The 7,500-nt window shown below is 50.0% G+C and overlaps 17 non-coding genes and 4 pseudogenes across 17 annotated transcripts; all 21 read right to left on the reverse strand.

Moving 5' to 3' along the window:
• Window positions 1-176: 176 nt before the first annotated feature.
• On the reverse strand, window positions 177-295 carry LOC128476524 (5S ribosomal RNA). The gene has a single exon (XR_008347532.1). It is a non-coding gene; the product is annotated as a 5S ribosomal RNA (ribosomal RNA).
• A 246-nt stretch (window positions 296-541) lies between these two features.
• On the reverse strand, window positions 542-660 carry LOC128478484 (5S ribosomal RNA). The gene has a single exon (XR_008349400.1). It is a non-coding gene; the product is annotated as a 5S ribosomal RNA (ribosomal RNA).
• Window positions 661-885: 225 nt separating this feature from the next.
• On the reverse strand, window positions 886-1,004 carry LOC128477957 (5S ribosomal RNA). The gene has a single exon (XR_008348903.1). It is a non-coding gene; the product is annotated as a 5S ribosomal RNA (ribosomal RNA).
• A 258-nt stretch (window positions 1,005-1,262) lies between these two features.
• On the reverse strand, window positions 1,263-1,381 carry LOC128478337 (5S ribosomal RNA). Its single transcript, XR_008349262.1, has one exon. It is a non-coding gene; the product is annotated as a 5S ribosomal RNA (ribosomal RNA).
• Window positions 1,382-1,605: 224 nt separating this feature from the next.
• LOC128479376 (5S ribosomal RNA) lies at window positions 1,606-1,724 on the reverse strand. Its single transcript, XR_008350257.1, has one exon. It is a non-coding gene; the product is annotated as a 5S ribosomal RNA (ribosomal RNA).
• Window positions 1,725-1,939: 215 nt separating this feature from the next.
• LOC128477305 (5S ribosomal RNA) lies at window positions 1,940-2,058 on the reverse strand. Its single transcript, XR_008348285.1, has one exon. It is a non-coding gene; the product is annotated as a 5S ribosomal RNA (ribosomal RNA).
• Window positions 2,059-2,295: 237 nt separating this feature from the next.
• On the reverse strand, window positions 2,296-2,404 carry LOC128479599 (uncharacterized; annotated as a pseudogene).
• Window positions 2,405-2,688: 284 nt separating this feature from the next.
• LOC128480058 (uncharacterized) lies at window positions 2,689-2,797 on the reverse strand (annotated as a pseudogene).
• A 302-nt stretch (window positions 2,798-3,099) lies between these two features.
• On the reverse strand, window positions 3,100-3,218 carry LOC128479322 (5S ribosomal RNA). The gene has a single exon (XR_008350206.1). It is a non-coding gene; the product is annotated as a 5S ribosomal RNA (ribosomal RNA).
• A 240-nt stretch (window positions 3,219-3,458) lies between these two features.
• Window positions 3,459-3,577, reverse strand: LOC128479440 (5S ribosomal RNA). The gene has a single exon (XR_008350318.1). It is a non-coding gene; the product is annotated as a 5S ribosomal RNA (ribosomal RNA).
• Window positions 3,578-3,783: 206 nt separating this feature from the next.
• On the reverse strand, window positions 3,784-3,892 carry LOC128480406 (uncharacterized; annotated as a pseudogene).
• A 281-nt stretch (window positions 3,893-4,173) lies between these two features.
• On the reverse strand, window positions 4,174-4,292 carry LOC128476525 (5S ribosomal RNA). The gene has a single exon (XR_008347533.1). It is a non-coding gene; the product is annotated as a 5S ribosomal RNA (ribosomal RNA).
• Window positions 4,293-4,522: 230 nt separating this feature from the next.
• Window positions 4,523-4,641, reverse strand: LOC128476526 (5S ribosomal RNA). Its single transcript, XR_008347534.1, has one exon. It is a non-coding gene; the product is annotated as a 5S ribosomal RNA (ribosomal RNA).
• A 216-nt stretch (window positions 4,642-4,857) lies between these two features.
• On the reverse strand, window positions 4,858-4,976 carry LOC128479333 (5S ribosomal RNA). The gene has a single exon (XR_008350217.1). It is a non-coding gene; the product is annotated as a 5S ribosomal RNA (ribosomal RNA).
• Window positions 4,977-5,222: 246 nt separating this feature from the next.
• LOC128478300 (5S ribosomal RNA) lies at window positions 5,223-5,341 on the reverse strand. Its single transcript, XR_008349226.1, has one exon. It is a non-coding gene; the product is annotated as a 5S ribosomal RNA (ribosomal RNA).
• Window positions 5,342-5,568: 227 nt separating this feature from the next.
• LOC128476627 (5S ribosomal RNA) lies at window positions 5,569-5,687 on the reverse strand. Its single transcript, XR_008347631.1, has one exon. It is a non-coding gene; the product is annotated as a 5S ribosomal RNA (ribosomal RNA).
• Window positions 5,688-5,914: 227 nt separating this feature from the next.
• Window positions 5,915-6,033, reverse strand: LOC128479226 (5S ribosomal RNA). Its single transcript, XR_008350110.1, has one exon. It is a non-coding gene; the product is annotated as a 5S ribosomal RNA (ribosomal RNA).
• A 237-nt stretch (window positions 6,034-6,270) lies between these two features.
• On the reverse strand, window positions 6,271-6,379 carry LOC128480496 (uncharacterized; annotated as a pseudogene).
• Window positions 6,380-6,660: 281 nt separating this feature from the next.
• Window positions 6,661-6,779, reverse strand: LOC128476527 (5S ribosomal RNA). Its single transcript, XR_008347535.1, has one exon. It is a non-coding gene; the product is annotated as a 5S ribosomal RNA (ribosomal RNA).
• Window positions 6,780-7,018: 239 nt separating this feature from the next.
• On the reverse strand, window positions 7,019-7,137 carry LOC128479443 (5S ribosomal RNA). The gene has a single exon (XR_008350321.1). It is a non-coding gene; the product is annotated as a 5S ribosomal RNA (ribosomal RNA).
• A 236-nt stretch (window positions 7,138-7,373) lies between these two features.
• LOC128477103 (5S ribosomal RNA) lies at window positions 7,374-7,492 on the reverse strand. Its single transcript, XR_008348089.1, has one exon. It is a non-coding gene; the product is annotated as a 5S ribosomal RNA (ribosomal RNA).
• Between the last annotated feature and the right edge of the window lie 8 nt (window positions 7,493-7,500).

Below are 7,500 nucleotides of genomic sequence, written 5' to 3' on the forward strand. Positions count from 1 at the left end.
TGCTGCTGCTGCTGCTGCTGCTGCTGCTGCTGCTGCTGCTTGTCGTCAGACAGAAAGAATTATAAGCCCTGGGACAGGACAGAGAAGGTGAGAAGGTTCAAATAAGGGTTTAAAGCTTTGATGATGAGCAAGAAACACATGGCAAAAAGCTCTCCCCGGACTGTGAGAAAAGAAAAAGCCTACAACACCTGGTATTCCCAGGCGGTCTCCCATCCAGGTACTAACCAGGCCCAACCCTGCTTAGCTTCCGAGATCAGACGAGATCGGGCGCTTTCAGGGTGGTATGGCCGCAGGTGTGAAAGTTTTTTATTTTACTTCTCTTATTCTGTTGCTGCTGCTGCTGCTGCTGCTGCTGCTGCTGCTGCTGCTGCTGCTGCTGCTGCTGCTGCTGCTGCTGCTGCTGCTTGTCGTCAGACAAAAAGAATTATAAGCCCTGGGACAGGACAGAGAAGGTGAGAAGGTTCAAATAAGGGTTTAAAGCTTTGATGATGAGCAAGAAACACATGGCAAAAAGCTCTCCCCGGACTGTGAGAAAAGAAAAAGCCTACAACACCTGGTATTCCCAGGCGTTCTCCCATCCAGGTACTAACCAGGCCCAACCCTGCTTAGCTTCCGAGATCAGACGAGATCGGGCGCTTTCAGGGTGGTATGGCCGCAGGTGTGAAAGTTTTTTATTTTACTTCTCTTATTCTGTTGCTGCTGCTGCTGCTGCTGCTGCTGCTGCTGCTGCTGCTGCTGCTGCTGCTGCTTGTCGTCAGACAGAAAGAATTATAAGCCCTGGGACAGGACAGAGAAGGTGAGAAGGTTCAAATAAGGGTTTAAAGCTTTGATGATGAGCAAGAAACACATGGCAAAAAGCTCTCCCCGGACTGTGAGAAAAGAAAAAGCCTACAACACCTGGTATTCCCAGGCGGTCTCCCATCCAGGTACTAACCAGGCCCAACCCTGCTTAGCTTCCGAGATCAGACAAGATCGGGCGCTTTCAGGGTGGTATGGCCGCAGGTGTGAAAGTTTTTTATTTTACTTCTCTTATTCTGTTGCTGCTGCTTCTGCTTCTGCTTCTGCTTCTGCTTCTGCTTCTGCTTCTGCTTCTGCTTCTGCTGCTGCTGCTGCTGCTGCTGCTGCTTGTCGTCAGACAGAAAGAATTATAAGCCCTGGGACAGGACAGAGAAGGTGAGAAGGTTCAAATAAGGGTTTAAAGCTTTGATGATGAGCAAGAAACACATGGCAAAAAGCTCTCCCCGGACTGTGAGAAAAGAAAAAGCCTACAACACCTGGTATTCCCAGGCGGTCTCCCATCCAGGTACTAACCAGGCCCAACCCTGCTTAGCTTCCGAGATCAGACGAGATTGGGCGCTTTCAGGGTGGTATGGCCGCAGGTGTGAAAGCTCTTTATTTTACTTTTCTTATTCTGTTGCTGCTGCTGCTGCTGCTGCTGCTGCTGCTGCTGCTGCTGCTGCTGCTGCTTGTCGTCAGACAGAAAGAATTATAAGCCCTGGGACAGGACAGAGAAGGTGAGAAGGTTCAAATAAGGGTTTAAAGCTTTGATGATGAGCAAGAAACACATGGCAAAAAGCTCTCCCCGGACTGTGAGAAAAAATTAAAAGCCTACAACACCTGGTATTCCCAGGCGGTCTCCCATCCAGGTACTAACCAGGCCCAACCCTGCTTAGCTTCCGAGATCAGACAAGATCGGGCGCTTTCAGGGTGGTATGGCCGCATTGTGAAAGTTTTTTATTTTACTTCTCTTATTCTGTTGCTGCTGCTGCTGCTGCTGCTGCTGCTGCTGCTGCTGCTGCTGCTTGTCGTCAGACAAAAAGAATTATAAGCCCTGGGACAGGACAGAGAAGGTGAGATGGTTCAAATAAGGGTTTAAAGCTTTGATGATGAGCAAGAAACATGGCAAAAAGCTCTCCCCGGACTGTGAGAAAAAATTAAAAGCCTACAACACCTGGTATTCCCAGGCGGTCTCCCATCCCGGTACTAACCAGGCCCAACCCTGCTTAGCTTCCGAGATCAGACGAGATCGGGCGCTTTCAGGGTGGTACGGCCGCAGGTGTGAAAGTTTTTTATTTTACTTCTCTTATTCTGCTGCTGCTGCTGCTGCTGCTGCTGCTGCTGCTGCTGCTGCTGCTGCTGCTGCTGCTGCTGCTGCTGCTTGTCGTCAGACAGAAAGAATTATAAGCCCTGGGACAGGACAGAGAAGGTGAGAAGGTTCAAATAAGGGTTTAAAGCTTTGATGATGAGCAAGAAACACATGGCAAAAAGCACTCCCCGGACTGTGAGAAAAGAAAAAGCCTACAACACCTGGTATTCCCAGGCGGTCTCCCATCCAGGTACTAACCAGGCCCAACCCTGCTTAGCTTCCGAGATCGGGCGCTTTCAGGGTGGTATGGCTGCAGGTGTGAAAGTTTTTTATTTTACTTCTCTTATTCTGTTGCTGCTGCTGCTGCTGCTGCTGCTGCTGCTGCTGCTGCTGCTGCTGCTGCTGCTGCTGCTGCTGCTGCTGCTGCTGCTGCTGCTGCTGCTGCTGCTGCTGCTGCTGCTGCTGCTTGTCGTCAGACAAAAAGAATTATAACCCTGGGACAGGACAGAGAAGGTGAGAAGGTTCAAATAAGGGTTTAAAGCTTTTATGATGAGCAAGAAACACATGGCAAAAAGCTCTCCCCGGACTGTGAGAAAAGAAAAAGCCTACAACACCTGGTATTCCCAGGCGGTCTCCCATCCAGGTACTAACCAGGCCCAACCCTGCTTAGCTTCCGAGATCAGGCGCTTTCAGGGTGGTATGGCCGCAGGTGTGAAAGTTCTTTATTTTACTTCTCTTATTCTGTTGCTGCTGCTGCTGCTGCTGCTGCTGCTGCTGCTGCTGCTGCTGCTGCTGCTGCTGCTGCTGCTGCTGCTGCTGCTGCTGCTGCTGCTGCTGCTGCTGCTGCTGCTGCTGCTGCTGCTGCTGCTGCTGCTTGTCGTCAGACAGAAAGAATTATAAGCCCTGGGACAGGACAGAGAAGGTGAGAAGGTTCAAACAAGGGTTTAAAGCTTTGATGATGAGCAAGAAACACATGGCAAAAAGCTCTCCCCGGACTGTGAGAAAAAATTAAAAGCCTACAACACCTGGTATTCCCAGGCGGTCTCCCATCCAGGTACTAACCAGGCCCAAGCCTGCTTAGCTTCCAAGATCAGACGAGATCGGGCGCTTTCAGGGTGGTATAGCCGAAGGTGTGAAAGTTTTTTATTTTACTTCTCTTATTCTGCTGCTGCTGCTGCTGCTGCTGTTGCTGTTGCTGCTGCTGTTGCTGTTGCTGCTGCTGCTGCTGCTGCTGCTTGTCGTCAGACAGAAAGAATTATAAGCCCTGGGACAGGACAGAGAAGGTGAGAAGGTTCAAATAAGGGTTTAAAGCTTTGATGATGAGCAAGAAACACATGGCAAAAAGCTCTCCCCGGACTGTGAGAAAAGAAAAAGCCTACAACACCTGGTATTCCCAGGCAGTCTCCCATCCAGGTACTAACCAGGGCCAACCCTGCTTAGTTTCCGAGATCAGACGAGATCGGGCGCTTTCAGGGTGGTATGGCCGCAGGTGTGAAAGTCTTTTATTTTACTTCTCTTATTCTGTTGCTGCTGCTGCTGCTGCTGCTGCTGCTGCTGCTTGTCGTCAGACAGAAAGAATTATAAGCCCTGGGACAGGACAGAGAAGGTGAGAAGGTTCAAATAAGGGTTTAAAGCTTTGATGATGAGCAAGAAACACATGGCAAAAAGCTCTCCCCGGACTGTGAGAAAAAATTAAAAGCCTACAACACCTGGTATTCCCAGGCAGTCTCCCATCCAGGTACTAACCAGGCCCAACCCTGCTTAGCTTCTGAGATCAGGCACTTTCAGGGTGGTATGGCTGCAGGTGTGAAAGCTCTTTATTTTACTTTTCTTATTCTGTTGCTGCTGCTGCTGCTGCTGCTGCTGCTGCTGCTGCTGCTGCTGCTGCTGCTGCTGCTGCTGCTGCTGCTGCTGCTGCTGCTGCTGCTGCTGCTGCTGCTGCTGCTGCTTGTCGTCAGACAGAAAGAATTATAAGCCCTGGGACAGGACAGAGAAGGTGAGAAGGTTCAAATAAGGGTTTAAAGCTTTGATGATGAGCAAGAAACACATGGCAAAAAGCTCTCCCCGGACTGTGAGAAAAAATTAAAAGCCTACAACACCTGGTATTCCCAGGCGGTCTCCCATCCAGGTACTAACCAGGCCCAACCCTGCTTAGCTTCCGAGATCAGACGAGATCGGGCGCTTTCAGGGTGGTATGGCCGCAGGTGTGAAAGTTTTTTATTTTACTTCTCTTATTCTGTTGCTGCTGCTGCTGCTGCTGCTGCTGCTGCTGCTGCTGCTGCTGCTGCTGCTGCTGCTTGTCGTCAGACAAAAAGAATTATAAGCCCTGGGACAGGACAGAGAAGGTGAGAAGGTTCAAATAAGGGTTTAAAGCTTTGATGATGAGCAAGAAACACATGGCAAAAAGCTCTCCCCGGACTGTGAGAAAAAATTAAAAGCCTACAACACCTGGTATTCCCAGGCGGTCTCCCATCCAGGTACTAACCAGGCCCAACCCTGCTTAGCTTCCGAGATCAGACGAGATCGGGCGCTTTCAGGGTGGTATGGCCGCAGGTGTGAAAGTTTTTTATTTTACTTCTCTTATTCTGCTGCTGCTGCTGCTGCTGCTGCTGCTGCTGCTGCTGCTGCTGCTGCTTGTCGTCAGACAGAAAGAATTATAAGCCCTGGGACAGGACAGAGAAGGTGAGAAGGTTCAAATAAGGGTTTAAAGCTTTGATGATGAGCAAGAAACACATGGCAAAAAGCTCTCCCCGGACTGTGAGAAAAGAAAAAGCCTACAACACCTGGTATTCCCAGGCGGTCTCCCATCCAGGTACTAACCAGGGCCAACCCTGCTTAGCCTCCGAGACCAGACGAGATCGGGCGCTTTCAGGGTGGTATGGCCGCAGGTGTGAAAGTATTTTATTTTACTTCTCTTATTCTGTTGCTGCTGCTGCTGCTGCTGCTGCTGCTGCTGCTGCTGCTGCTGCTGCTGCTGCTGCTGCTGCTGCTGCTGCTGCTTGTCGTCAGACAGAAAGAATTATAAGCCCTGGGACAGGACAGAGAAGGTGAGAAGGTTCAAATAAGGGTTTAAAGCTTTGATGATGAGCAAGAAACACATGGCAAAAAGCTCTCCCCGGACTGTGAGAAAAGAAAAAGCTTACAACACCTGGTATTCCCAGGCGGTCTCCCATCCAGGTACTAACCAGGCCCAACCCTGTTTAGCTTCCGAGATCAGACGAGATCGGGCGCTTTCAGGGTGGTATGGCCGCAGGTGTGAAAGCTCTTTATTTTACTTTTCTTATTCTGTTGCTGCTGCTGCTGCTGCTGCTGCTGCTGCTGCTGCTGCTGCTGCTGCTGCTGCTTGTCGTCAGACAGAAAGAATTATAAGCCCTGGGACAGGACAGAGAAGGTGAGAAGGTTCAAATAAGGGTTTAAAGCTTTGATGATGAGCAAGAAACACATGGCAAAAAGCTCTCCCCGGACTGTGAGAAAAAATTAAAAGCCTACAACACCTGGTATTCCCAGGCGGTCTCCCATCCAGGTACTAACCAGGCCCAACCCTGCTTAGCTTCCGAGATCAGACGAGATCGGGCACTTTCAGGGTGGTATGGCCGTAGGTGTGAAAGTTTTTTATTTTACTTCTCTTATTCTGTTGCTGCTGTTGCTGCTGCTGCTGCTGCTGCTGCTGCTGCTGCTGCTGCTGCTGCTTGTCGTCAGACAAAAAGAATTATAAGCCCTGGGACAGGACAGAGAATGTGAGAAGGTTCAAATAAGGGTTTAAAGCTTTGATGATGAGCAAGAAACACATGGCAAAAAGCTCTCCCCGGACTGTGAGAAAAAATTAAAAGCCTACAACACCTTGTATTCCCAGGCGGTCTCCCATCCAGGTACTAACCAGGCCCAACCCTGCTTAGCTTCCGAGATCAGACAAGATCGGGCGCTTTCAGGGTGGTATGGCCGCAGGTGTGAAAGTTTTTTATTTTACTTCTCTTATTCTGTTGCTGCTGCTGCTGCTGCTGCTGCTGCTGCTGCTGCTGCTGCTGCTGCTGCTGCTGCTGCTGCTGCTTGTCGTCAGACAAAAAGAATTATAAGCCCTGGGACAGGACAGAGAAGGTGAGAAGGTTCAAATAAGGGTTTAAAGCTGTGATGATGAGCAAGAAACACATGGCAAAAAGCTCTCCCCGGACTGTGAGAAAAGAAAAAGCCTACAACACCTGGTATTCCCAGGCGGTCTCCCATCCAGGTACTAACCAGGCCCAAACCTGCTTAGCTTCCGAGATCAGGCGCTTTCAGGGTGGTATGGCCGCAGGTGTGAAAGCTCTTTATTTTACTTCTCTTATTCTGTTGCTGCTGCTGCTGCTGCTGCTGCTGCTGCTGCTGCTGCTGCTGCTGCTGCTGCTGCTGCTGCTGCTGCTGCTGCTGCTGCTGCTGCTGCTGCTGCTGCTGCTGCTGCTTGTCGTCAGACAGAAAGAATTATAAGCCCTGGGACAGGACAGAGAAGGTGAGAAGGTTCAAACAAGGGTTTAAAGCTTTGATGATGAGCAAGAAACACATGGCAAAAAGCTCTCCCCGGACTGTGAGAAAAAATTAAAAGCCTACAACACCTGGTATTCCCAGGCGGTCTCCCATCCAGGTACTAACCAGGCCCAACCCTGCTTAGCTTCCGAGATCAGACGAGATCGGGCGCTTTCAGGGTGGTATGGCCGCAGGTGTGAAAGTTTTTTATTTTACTTCTCTTATTCTGTTGCTGCTGCTGCTGCTGCTGCTGCTGCTGCTGCTGCTGCTGTTGCTGCTGCTGCTGCTGCTGCTGCTTGTCGTCAGACAAAAAGAATTATAAGCCCTGGGACAGGACAGAGAAGGTGAGAAGGTTCAAATAAGGGTTTAAAGCTTTGATGATGAGCAAGAAACACATGGCAAAAAGCTCTCCCCGGACTGTGAGAAAAAATTAAAAGCCTACAACACCTGGTATTCCCAGGCGGTCTCCCATCCAGGTACTAACCAGGCCCAACCCTGCTTAGCTTCCGAGATGAGACAAGATCGGGCGCTTTCAGGGTGGTATGGCCGCAGGTGTGAAAGTTTTTTATTTTACTTCTCTTATTCTGTTGCTGCTGCTGCTGCTGCTGCTGCTGCTGCTGCTGCTGCTGCTGCTGCTGCTGCTGCTGCTGCTTGTCGTCAGACAAAAAGAATTATAAACCCTGGGACAGGACAGAGAAGGTGAGAAGGTTCAAATAAGGGTTTAAAGCTTTGATGATGAGCAAGAAACACATGGCAAAAAGCTCTCCCCGGACTGTGAGAAAAAATTAAAAGCCTACAACACCTGGTATTCCCAGGCGGTCTCCCATCCAGGTACTAACCAGGCCCAACCCTGCTTAGCTTCCGAGATCAGACGAGATCGGGCACTTTCAGGGTGGTATGGCCGCAGGTGTGAAAGT

This window comes from Spea bombifrons, chromosome 2 (genome assembly GCF_027358695.1).
Source record: "Spea bombifrons isolate aSpeBom1 chromosome 2, aSpeBom1.2.pri, whole genome shotgun sequence".
Lineage (NCBI taxonomy): Eukaryota > Metazoa > Chordata > Amphibia > Anura > Pelobatidae > Spea > Spea bombifrons.